This window comes from Anabrus simplex, chromosome 12, assembly GCF_040414725.1.
Source record: "Anabrus simplex isolate iqAnaSimp1 chromosome 12, ASM4041472v1, whole genome shotgun sequence".
Lineage (NCBI taxonomy): Eukaryota > Metazoa > Arthropoda > Insecta > Orthoptera > Tettigoniidae > Anabrus > Anabrus simplex.
The window spans coordinates 56,656,847-56,669,591 of record NC_090276.1 but is presented as its reverse complement, the minus strand read 5'-3'; positions in this window follow the sequence as shown (position 1 = coordinate 56,669,591).

The following is a 12,745-nucleotide window of genomic DNA, read 5'->3' as shown; positions in this document are numbered from 1 at the left end:
TTATTTTTTTTCCGACTTTAGAGAGGAGTGTTCCTCATGTGTACCGTTCTATGACGCATGTTCCAGAGTTAGCTCTGCCAGTACCCTGGTCATCTTAACCCCAAAAAGGTAATACCACAAACGTGGTTTACAAAGAGGTTCTGGGGTAAATGAAACTCAAATTTTCGGTAAGGTTTTCATACTTTAGAGATTTTCAGATAACGTCTAGTGCATTTTCTATTTGATTTTTGATTGCTAGTTGTTTTACGTCGCACCGACACAGATAGGTCTTACGGCGACGATGGGACAGGAAAGGGTTAGGAGTGTTAAGGAAGCGGCCGTTGCCTTAATTAAGGTACAACCCCAGCATTTGCCTGGTGTGAAAATGGGAAACCACGGAAAACCATTTTCAGGGCTGCGACAGTGGGGTTCGAACCTACTATCTCTCGAATACTGGATACTGGCCGCACTTAAGCGACTGCAGCTATCGAGCTTGGTTGTTTTCTATTTGAATGTGATCCGTGTAGTTGCCAGGGGGTCAATATGAATTTCTGCAAGGTCGCTTTGAGTGTCTACCAACCAGCGTAATTTGGTTTGTCGGGTTCCGTTAATGCCGAAGATATTATTATTATTATTATATTATTATTATTATTATTATTATTATTATTATTATTATTATTATTATTATTATTATTATCATCATCATCTTAATCCTGCCACACTCACGATTCGATCTTCTTCAGTGTAGAGAGAGCCACGGCATGTTCTGCAGTCGTTGTTGCAGTGTTTTGTTTACAACTTCGTACCAGATACAATGGCACACACTGAATTTTGAAGAGTCTGCTGTTCGGCCTTGGATCGTCCGTCATTCTTTTATTTCCATTCTCAATGCCTCGGTCTCATCATTAAAATTGGCGACTTGTACCGCAGCAGAAGAAAACTTGTTCTCAACTTGGAAGAGCGGATATAAGCAGATTGAACTGGATATATTTTCCTTATAGCATACCAACAATGGTGCTAGCTTCTGATCGGTTAATGTCTGGTTGAGTGGCTCAGACGGTTGAAGCGCTGGCCTTTTGACCACAACTTGGCAGGTTCGATCCTGACTCAGTCCGGTGGTATTTGAAGGTGGTCAAATAGGTCGATAGGTTTACTGGTAAAAGAACTCTTGCGGGACAAAATTGCGGCACATCGGCGTCTCCGAAAACCGTACAAGTTCTTAGTGGGACGTAAAGCAAATAACATTGTTATGATCGGTTAATATTTGATTTCTTAATGGAGAGAGTTTCCCTCATATTGCATCCTGAATGTCAGCAGGTATTGAAAAATGTCGTATGGCTTTTTTAGTGCCGGGATATCCCAGGACGGGTTCGGCTCGCCAGATGCAGGTATTTATATTTGACTCCCCGTAGGCGACCTGCGCGTCGTGATGAGGATGAAATGATGATGAAGACAACACATACACCCAGCCCCCGTGCCATTAGAATTAACCAATTAAGGTTAAAATCCCCGACCCGGCCGGGAATCGAATCCGGGACCGTCTGAACCAAAGGCCAGGACGCTGACCGTTCAGCCAACGAGTCGGACAGCAGGTATTGTATAGAGGGAAGAACAACAGTGCCCACTCCATATTCAGGATTTTTTCCTTTGCGTTTAGGCCATCTGTGGACCACGGTGCTTGTGTTTTAGCTGTGTTTTTATCGTCGTCTGCCCCTTTTAGCGTACTGGATTGTGTTCTTAGGGCGGCCTCTTGAGCCTTCCTGTTGGCCCAGTATTCCTTCATTTTCTCGCTGAATTCTTTCCTGCGCTTCTTTGACCAATTCCCGGCTCCTTTGTGACTAGCTGATGTAAGGGATGTTAGGAAAGGTTTATTTTTGACCATTAAATGGTATGCATTCTTGTCAGTTATGGCGGCTTGATTAATATTAAGCTCTGCAAGATCTTTGTCCACTTGTTTGATCTTATGGGATAATCTATTAGGATCCATTCTATGTAGGTGTCCATAGAAAGTCAGACGTTTTCTTCAGATGGCATCAATGAGGTTTTCTTGATGCTGGTAGAGCTCAATTGTTGGGTTTGTACCATCGTCTTCCATCTGGTAGGATCCTTGGCCCTATTGTTCTTCTCAGGAATTTCCGTTCTTGCACTTCCAGGGCTCTCAGTTGAGTCTTTTTAGTTAGGGATAGGCATTCTGGTCATCCGTATGTTCCACCTATCTCCGAAGAGATACATGGTTTGTGACATGCCGATACCGGTGCGCTATTCCGCGCTCCTCTGTCGGACTGTTGTGTGTGTTGTTGTCAGTTATGTGAATTAATTTAGTGTGTTTTTTAGCAGTTTGTTGTTTTTTACAGTTATGTGTGCTCGTGGTCACCCATCCAGTGGGTGACCACGCCCGATGTTGCTTTGGCAGTTTGTGTGTACTGTATGCTTTATTGTGTTTTGTTTGTAGATTTAATTGTTGTAGTCATGTGTATTGTGTGTCTGCTGCGTAGAGAACTGATGGTCTGACTACTGCATTATAGTGTCTCAGTTTTCCATTCTTTGATAATACATTCATGTGACCCAGTCAGAACTAAAAGAAAAAAAAGGTATTTATTTATTTATTTATTTATTTATTTATTTATTTATTTATTTATTTATTTATTTATTTACTATTATATACACATATGAAAATGTAAATCCACATCCTGTTTCCAGTCATTTGACCGGGTCAGGAATAATGAATTGTGGCAAGGATAGGAATTGTGCCGGCTGCCGAGGCCGTTGCATTCCTCTGGGGCAATGATAAAATGACTGACAAAATAAGTGTTAATGAGAGTGTTGCTGGAATAAAAGATGACAAGGAAAACCGGAGTACCCGGAGAAAAACCTGCCCTGCCTCCGCTTTGTCCAGCACAAATCTCACATAGAGTGACCGGGATTTGAACCACGCTATCCATATATCGTAATTAAAATGCCTATTTCTAAAACCGAGTGAGTAGGCCGTGTAGTTAGGGACGCATAGCTGTGAGCTTGCATTCAGGATATAGTGGATTCGAATCCCACTGTCAGCAACCCTTAATATGGTTTTTCGTGGTTTCACATTTTCACACCAGGCAAATGCTGGGGCTGTACCTTAGTTAAAGCCACGGCCACTTCCTTCCAACTCCTAGTCTTTTTCTATCCCATTGTCGCCATCAGACGGCTGAATGTCCTTCCTGACGCCAACTTCAGTTGAGTTAATGAAGATTCAGTGAATGAAATTGGGTTAGCAACGTCGAAGGAATTGGCGGTGACCAATGAATGCGCCTGCACTTTTTTCAAAGAGGTGGTGGCGGTGATTATTTTTTTAAGAGTAAATGAAATTAGGCAACCATCCTCTATGTAACACTAACTGGAGAGAAAACAATGTAAGGGATCCGATACTTCGAAAAATGAAGGTGTCGCTCAAAGAAAGACAAGGGCCACGAAGGGCGTAAAAATAAAAGACTCCCTAGGATTTGCAAACCTAATACGGTCGGGGTCGGAAAAGAACAAGAGTTGACAAAGGGAGGTCGGATAGGCTAGATGAAAGTGAAGAACCTGGCAGAAGTGAGTGGAAGCATTGCCAGGACTCAACTAAGGGCCGCGTGGTCGCCAATTTATCAGTCGCCTCTTACGACAGACAGGGTATACAGTGGGTGTTTTTCTACCCTCCCCCCCCCCCCCGACCCACAGGGGTTTCTTCTTTCAAAATGATAAATCTTGTCTTTGCATTATTATTATTATTATTATTATTATTATTATTATTATTATTATTATTATTATTATTATTATTATTATTATTATTATTATTATTATTATTATTATTATTGCTTGCAAATTTGGCCAACTGTGGACCGCGTGAAACTTAATGCTTTCTGGCCAGTCTTCTTTTCTCTTCCCAGAACTTCTTCATTGGTTCACTCCTTATTTTTCTCTGCTCCTCAGATATTACAAATTTGGGCCTGTTCTTCCGCGGCTCTTCATGGAATTTGTGGTCTTCTACTCGAGTTCTGAACTTCTTTCTGTTGAGGATCAATTCTGGTGTTATTTTAATTTCTTCTGCGTCTTCCTTAACCTCCTCCACCCATTTTGTTGTCCTCCTCAATCCAATTATATATTTAAATATTCTTTCAGTCAGGCGATTGTCATCCATTCTGACGAGATGTCCGTAAAATTTCAGTCTTCGTTTTCGCATTGTGTCCGTGATCTTTTCGGAATACTTGTAGAGATCCTAATTTCTCCTTTCCCTCCATCTCCCATCCGTAGTTTTCTGAGGTCCAAGAAATTTCCTCAGAATTTTTCTTTCCTTCTTCTCGATTTCTTTCAGTTCCCCTTTTTTATTTAAGATATGGCATTCTGAACCGTATAGCCCCTCTGGTTTTACAACAACGTTGTAGTGTTTAATTTTGGCTTTGTAGGATATTGCCCGTTTATTATTATTATTATTATTATTATTATTATTATTATTATTATTATTATTATTATTATTATTATTATTATTATTATTATGTGCGTATGGACCCAATGGATCACGCAGAGCTCTAACGATTCTGTTTTATGAGTTGCCAAACAGCTCTCATCCTTTCTCCGTGGATCCTTTTTCGTTCTTCTGTCCACTTTGCTCCAGTCTTATTTTTCACTTTTTTTCCTGTAGAGGTTTCTGTCCGCGGTGTCAGTTCAGTTCATATGGGTTTTTTCCAGATCCTTCTTCACTTACAGTACCCATGGAATATTTTTTTGATGTTCTATGTAGGTGAGAATCTTGTGTGTCAGTCTACTTGCCGGCAGTCTGCGAACGTGCCCTAAAATTTCAGACGTCTTTTGCGGATGTCTGCTGCAATGTTGGAAAGCTCTTCTGTCACTTTGCGTGACCTCAGTCTATATACATTTTCTGTTTTTCAGGGGCCGAGAATTTTCCTCAGGATTCTTCTTTCTTCTTTTAAAATGTTTTCTAGGTCACCTTTCCCATTTAGTGTAAGGGTCTCACTGGCATATAAGACTTCGGGCTTGATTACTGTATTATAGTGTCCTATCTTTGCATGGCGCGACAAGCACTTTTTATTGTATATGTTGTGAACCCTACCGTAGGCTTTCCGAAATTTTTGTAAGCGAATTTTCTGGTCAGCCTTCTCCCCTCCCGTTGGTTCAAGTATTTCTCCCAAGTACTTGAAGTCTGGTACTTGGTTGATTTGCCCATATGTCGTGTTCAAATTTTGGATGTCAAGTTTTGAGCAGAAGAACTTGGTCTTTTCAAAGGAAATTTGTAGGCCAACCTTTCCAGCACATTCACTAAGGGTTTCAATTTGTTTAACGGCTGCGTAATTATTATTATTATTATTATTATTATTATTATTATTATTATTATTATTATTATTATTATTATTATTATTATTATTATTATTATTATTATTATTATTATTATTATTATTATTATTAATCACAACAGTTCTATCACCATACTCCATTTTATTACATCGGATTTCGGACTCTAAGGTCCATCATCAGTGTTAAAACTATTTACAACATTTAAGTCCACATGAGTGAGTCGTCAAATTGAATTAAAAGATAAGTTCAAATGGAGCCGTGTTGAGAACATAGGAAAGGCTGACTGGTCCTAGTGCTAAGGCTGTTTGTTAGTCGAGTACTGCTTACTTGGTTGAACCTTTCCTATGTTGATCTCAACACGGTTCCATTTGAACTTATCTTTTAATTCAATTTGACGACTCACTCATGTGGACTTAAATGTTGTAAATAGTTTTAACACTGATGATGGATTTTAGAGTCCGAAAACCGGTGTAATAAAATAGTATGCTGATAGGACTGTTGTGATTAATAATACTAATAAATACTATCATCAGCACTTTCTTAATATGGCTTTGATACTTTGTAACTTGTTTTGCAGTCATAGCTTCCTTTTCTCAGCAGTGCTTTTCATCTTCAAGCAGGAAGAACACCATATCTCACTGACTATATTTTTAAAACAAGACGTCCTCGGTTCTATCCTTGGGTTCTTCCCTAAGAACTTGGGTTCTGAAATATTATGCAAAAGAGTATCATGCCTAAGTAAGTGTCCAATGAACTTTTTTTCTTTTCGTTTTCTTGTTACATTAAGGAGGGAGCACAAACTACAGCCTTGCCTCACTGCTTTCTGGATTGCTGCTGTTTCTTTTTTCAAAGCCCGTAATTCTTATCACTGCAGACTGATTTTTATACAGATTGTAGAGATAAGGAACGATGGCATCAGAATGGAACTGGAAGTGTACTGGATAGAAGGAGAAGTTAAGGACTTTGAGACTAACATGATATGGACATGTAAAGCGATTGGCTGGCCCAACAATACCACGTGCATACCTAGAAATAATGATTGAAGGTAGAGGTCCAGTGGGAAGACCTAGGAAGAGATGGCTACACCAACTGAGAGACGGCGTGGAGAGAAGAGGACGGAACAGGAAGTCAGCAGTGAGTAGAGATGAGATTAAATGATATTTCAGAATACCTGTGACCGGCGTATCTGTGACTTTTATCTGTGATTCAGTCACAGGATAGCACGAGCATATGATTATCATCACGGCCACTCTTTGGTCGCGGGCGGCCGGTATGGAAATACTTCTAGTTGATAAGATGGCAATGACGGGTAGTATTTTTCGGAAGATTCGGGACATTAGAAGTGGGGGAAAATAATATTCACATTTATAATTTAAAGTTTTAATAATGCATAGAGAAAAAGTTGTTAACAAAATGCACAGTAAATGATCAAGCGGAATGTGATTACCCGTGTCTTGTCTCCGGGGTTAATGTAGGTTTAAAAATAAAATTACTAACAATAATACATTTATGAACTCAATACAAAGATTCCTCGCATATACAGGGCTATTTAGCAAAGTTGTCCAGCTCAAATAACTCGTGAACGGTTAAAGATAGTCACATTTTGTTTTCACTTTCAGTAATGGTACCAAAGGACTAATAATCGGACTTAAAGTAAGTACTGTGTCATGACGATAATATTTTCTGAGATCATGGTACTATCTTCTTTTTTAAAAAAAACGGTACCACACTATTTTGTATACATGGCCTTAAATCTACAAACATTACAAATTCAGCACCATGATTATTTTGAAAATCGGACAAGTACTTTTCGAAAAAAGTGTTATGTATTCAAACATGCCTCATTTATCAGCTGAGAACTGATCTGTTCGATTTGCGCTACGTATGGAACATGAGCTAGCTATTGAGATATAGAGTTGCTAGATAGGTAACTTATTCTCTCTACTGTGCTCATAAATACACTGTGATAAAATGTATGATTTAACAACACTGGTAACTGGTAAATGAGAAACGGGTGCAGGCCTTGTGCTACAGCAAATAACATAGCCCTGTGAACGTGATCCAAGTACACAACTTAAACGAGATTTTGTCACAGATACTTCCGTGACAGCGTATCTGATATATCGGTGACAGACTGTGATTTATCGACCGTCTCTAGTAGTGATAGAGAAGGCATTTCTGGGAAGACTACGATGGCAAAGACTCGTTCGACGCCATCCAACTCGACAAGCTGGAGGGGTTCTATGATGATGTAGATCAGGGCCTCTCAGGGTGCATGCACTGAGCACGGTGCAAAAGACGACTTTACTTGGCTGACCCGACTGCAGATCCCCATTCCTCGATTTGGAGCAATAGCGCTGGCTTTCTCTTTCCCCACGCTTGTCTCTCTCGCTCCCCCTGTCTCCCTCTTTCTCACTTGCTCCGTAACGCTCCAAATTCGAGCTGAGTTGAACCGAGCTTAGCCGAGTAGCCCAGAGACGAAGCGTTGGTCCGAGCGGAGCCGAGCGGAACCGATGCACTGTGCACAGGGATCTGCGCCGCTGTTTGCACGCGTGATATTTTGGGCGTTTGAGAGGCCCTGGTGTAGATAATAAAATTCTTTATTCTCGGTATCTGGTCCCGACCACGTCAAATAGGTTGGTCCAATCAACGTTATTGAATCCATTTTCCTGTTCCACGAGCGCCATGTACGTGGGCTTCTCCTTCCATTTGTTGCAGAACCATCTCATTGCTCTTCCTGTCAGTCCAGCTAGTTCCAGTAATTCTCCTCCAAAACCAAGTTTCCGTTGCCTCGAGACGAGCTTTCTCCTGTTTAGCTAACGTCCAGGTTTCACACCCGTGTGTCTAGACACTCCACATCAGCGTGTTCAGCAGAAGATTCAATCAATACTGATCTGCATTTAGGGCAGTCACCCAGTCCTTATCTGTTGTTTTCATAGCCTTTTCTTAAATGATTGCAAATAAATTAGAAACTTATTAAACATCTCCCTTGGTAAATTATTCCAATCCCTAACTCCCCTTCCTATAAATTGATATTTGCCCCAATTTGTCCTCTTGAATTCCAACTTTATCTTCATATTGTGATCTTTCCTACTTTTAAAGACGTCACTCAAACTTATTCGTCTACTGATGTCATTGCACGCCTTCTCTCCACTGACAGCACGGAGCATACCACTTAGTCGAGGAGCTCGTCTCCTGCACAAACTTTGCAGCATGTTTTGTAACGCTACTTTTTTGTCGGAAATTACCCAGAACAAATGATATTTATTCTTTGCCAGTGCTATTCTTCTATTGACTTTGTTGAGACATCCATTATTTTCTCAACCAAGATACTTTCAGCCTATTCTTATATCAGTCCTTCCTCCACCTCCTTTCTTGTCATTAACCATGACCTTTGTCTTCTAGGTATTTATTTTTAGCTTGAGTTGCGTTATCTCTTGATTTAAGACCCTAAGCTCCTTCTCCGAGTCTGCCATTATTGCGGTATCATCGACCTTGAATATGTATTCCATAACTCCAGTCGTCTTTTCTTTCATTGTGCTTATTGGCTCCTCCATGAACAATTATATACAGAAACAACTTGAAGCTGGTATATGAGCGTTAGAGGGTTGGTCATACTGATACATAAATAGAAAAAAAAATTCGATACCCCGCGCCCTTTTTATTTTATCAGCTGCTGAAGTTAGCCAATCAGATCGCTTCGCGGGCGACTTCAGTTGGGCTTTGCGAGGCGATGTTCCTAAATCTGCGTGGTTTGGTCAGCAGGACCGTCTCATTGGTGCAGGCGGGGTACCGTGAGAATTATAGCCTATCAGCCTCTATTAGGCTTTGAGTGCTATTTCCGTAGATTCTTCTTTCCAGGGCTTGACTGCTTGTTTTGTGGCCGGTGTTATTGTTCATTCTGGACTGGGCAGAATGTGACCTGTGCCCTTTTCAGGGCGACTGGCGAAAACCTTGAATCTCCGATGACAGAGTCCAACGCTGTTTTGAAGCGGTGAGGAGCGAAGCGGTTTCAAGTGGAAGGTCACCCATCCAGTTGGTGGCCACGCCCGATATTGCTTAACTATCATGACGCTTTTATAAATGTTACAGTGCTCAGAACGAGGCAGGTTGGGATGATGAGGGGATTGAGGTTGGCAGGGCGAATGCTGGGATGGAGGGTGTGCTGATTAGGGCTTGTAACGTAGGAGATAAGGAGTTGAATCTTTCTTGGCGGGTTGTTGCTTGGTGGGGCAGATTCGGGCTTGACAGCGATGCCGAGAAATAAGCAACAAACACTAACACACTGTGGGTTTCAGCCAAAGCCACCGTAGCGTACCTGCTATGAGCAGAGCCTATCAGTAGGGAGGTCCTTGTTCAAGTCCTTCCCCTAAGGATGAAATGGTGGTTTAGGGGGTGCCTAAAATGCAATTTTTAAATACGGTACCTATATTATTGGTCCTATCGAAAAGTTATAGAGAATACAAGTTCCAGTCTTTTAAGTCTTAATCCTCTAAGCGCCAACGTCCTTTGCTTTTCATCTGAAAAATGCAAAAGTCTTTTCAAAAGGTAGTTCAGTATTTATTTTTTATTATTAAAATGAACAGTCATTTCCTTTCAGAATTTCCCAATATAGTTAGTTAAAGACTTAATATTTTTGCAATAAACAGCATCTTTTATTTTCAAGGCCAATGTTTCAGAATATCAGTCCAACCAGCAGGCATACAGTATTTATTGGCGCGCTTTACTTGGCACGGCTGTGCAACTTGTCCATTCCGTGTCTACTTGCTCTCGATATTTTACTTGTTCATTTATTGCTGTAAAAATGATTATATACCCATTGTGCTTGACAAAACATAAGTATGTTTGAGAGGTCTTGGAAAATATACTTGTACTGAATTTGATTTGTAGTATGTTATGTAAAAGAAGTTTGTACCGTACTTCGTAGCCTAAGTATTAGCAAACGAGTGTAATTAGACTTACATTTTTGGCTCATTTAGACATGTACAGTAAATTAATTATTTTTACTACATATTTATTCTAGGCAATTCTTCATAATAGGTTGTACTATACAATAAATACAGTATATTCGCGATGCATAAATATTTTTTGTTCTACCTAAATTTTATTGCTAAATTTTTGTTTTGTATTATTTTTAAATAATATATTTGTGTTTTAGATGTCAAATATTTACTAATGGTAGTATGATAACAGATAGATGCTTCCAGGAAGTAAAGAGAAGAATAGCATTGGCAAAACAGGCATTTATGAGTAAGAAAAACATTTTAATCAGCACACACATGAATATAGATGTCAGAAAATCCTTTGCAAAATCATTTGTGTGGAATACACTTCAGTATGGAAGTGCGAGTTGGACTCTGGGTAAATTAGAAAGGAATAGACTTGAAACTGCTGAAATGTGGATATGGCGGAAAATGAAAAGAACAAGCTGGAGGGGAAGAAAAACCAACCTGGAAGTCTTAAGGGAAGTTAAAGAAGAGATAGGATTTTTAAACGAAATAAAAACAGGAAATTAAAATTTATTGGACATATCATCAGACACAATACTTTCATCACTAACATACTTGAAGGGAAAGTGCTGGGAAAGAAAGGGAAAGGAAGACCTAGGATGAAGTATTTGGACGACATCAAGAAGAGGTTAGGTTGTGCCAATTACATGGAACTGAAACGAACAGCCAATGACAGAAAAGAGTGGTTGCATCGACATTTGCCTTTAGAATATTGATTGATTGGTCATAAATTAACTGAGTAGGGCTTTATTCGTATAGGTAATCATGGCAGTAAAAAAAAAATAAAAAATAAAAATAAATATGAGTGCCCAAACTACAGCTTGCAAAAAAAAACCGAAACTGGCCTTTTGCGCTCAGCGGTAGGAAAACCGTAATAGCACGCGGTGCTCAAAGGGTTAAACAGCCTATGATAATAGAATTCATGAATTTAGACTTGTGTTGCTTAGTCGATATCAACGCCGAGCATTGCTACGATGGAATCGTGTTAACTGGCGATGGTTTTTGTCATGATTGTCTTAAGGTGTAAAACTGCATGGTCATCGGTCTGTTTCGACAAGGAAAAATTTGAAAATGATTATAAAAATGAGGAAAAACATAAAGGAACGCTCGCTTCAAGAATAAGACAGGAGAGAGTCATAAAATAAGGAAGGACTGCCTTTACATTATATGCTCTAATATCCCAGAGACCGAAGAAAAAAAAAAGACTGTTCAGCAATAAGATTACATTAACCATTGTTGTGAGGTGCTTTGTCTCTTCTACTGCCACTCATCTCCGATAGAAGGGATTACTGCTACGTGGTGGTGGTGGTGATTATTATTTTAGGGGGAAGTACAACTTGGCAACCATCCTCTATATAACACTAATCAGAGAGAAAAAATGGAAGGGATCCGACACTCGGAAAAATTAAGGTATCGGCCAAAGGAAAACAAGGGTCACGAAGGGCGTGGGATAGGATGCATGAAAGTGAGGAGCCTGGCACAAGTGGTAGCAATGTCTGGACTCAGCTCAGGGCCCCGTGGTCGTTAATACAAGCTCGCAAGTTGAGAGCCCCTGGGGCCCCTTTTAGTCACCTCTTACGACAGGCAGGGGATACCGTGGGTCTTATTTTACTGCCCCCACCCACAAGGGGTTTACTGCTGCGTCCCGAGTAAAACAGCCTGCCTGAATGTTGGCGGAAAGTACCTGGGGAGTTAGATATGATTGTCACGACAACGACCGGTACTCATTCCATGTTAAGAAATGCTCTTATGGACCTACAAGGAGTGAACACACCCCCTCTGAGACACCCATAATTCCTCGTGATTAAGGGATATTATACTGTTATTATGAACAGATAGATAAAAAAGGATGAGGCATTTTTGCCCTGAGTTATTGAACTAACTAAATAACATTTTCTTTTGCCTAAATACATGTGTAGGGAGGAAGCACAAAGGCGGGAACAGCCATCGCTTCGTTGCCTTCCTTCATTTTTCCTCCTTTTGTGTTGTTCTGGTACAAGCCTCGTATAGTCCCTCCTCACTCGGTGAGCCGCCGGCAGCTCACTTGTGTTGAGTGAGAAATATGCAATAAGCCTATGTGTGATTTCTTTTATTTTTTTGCTATTTGTTTTACGTCGCACCAACACAGATAGGTCTTATGGCGACGATGGGACAGGAAAGGCCAAGGAATGGGAAGGAAGCGGCCGTGGCTTTAAGTAAGGTAGAGCCCCAGCATTTGGCTGGTGTGAAAATAGGAAACCACGGAAAACCATCTTCAGAGCTGCCGACAGTGGGATTGGAACCCACTATCTCCCGGATGCGAGCTCACAGCTGCACACCCCTAACCGCACGGCCAACTCGCCCGGTTATTTCTTTCTTAGTAGTAATACTGTGATTTTTTGTAGAGTCATCTACAGTATTTATTTGTTGCATCTATTTTCTAGCCT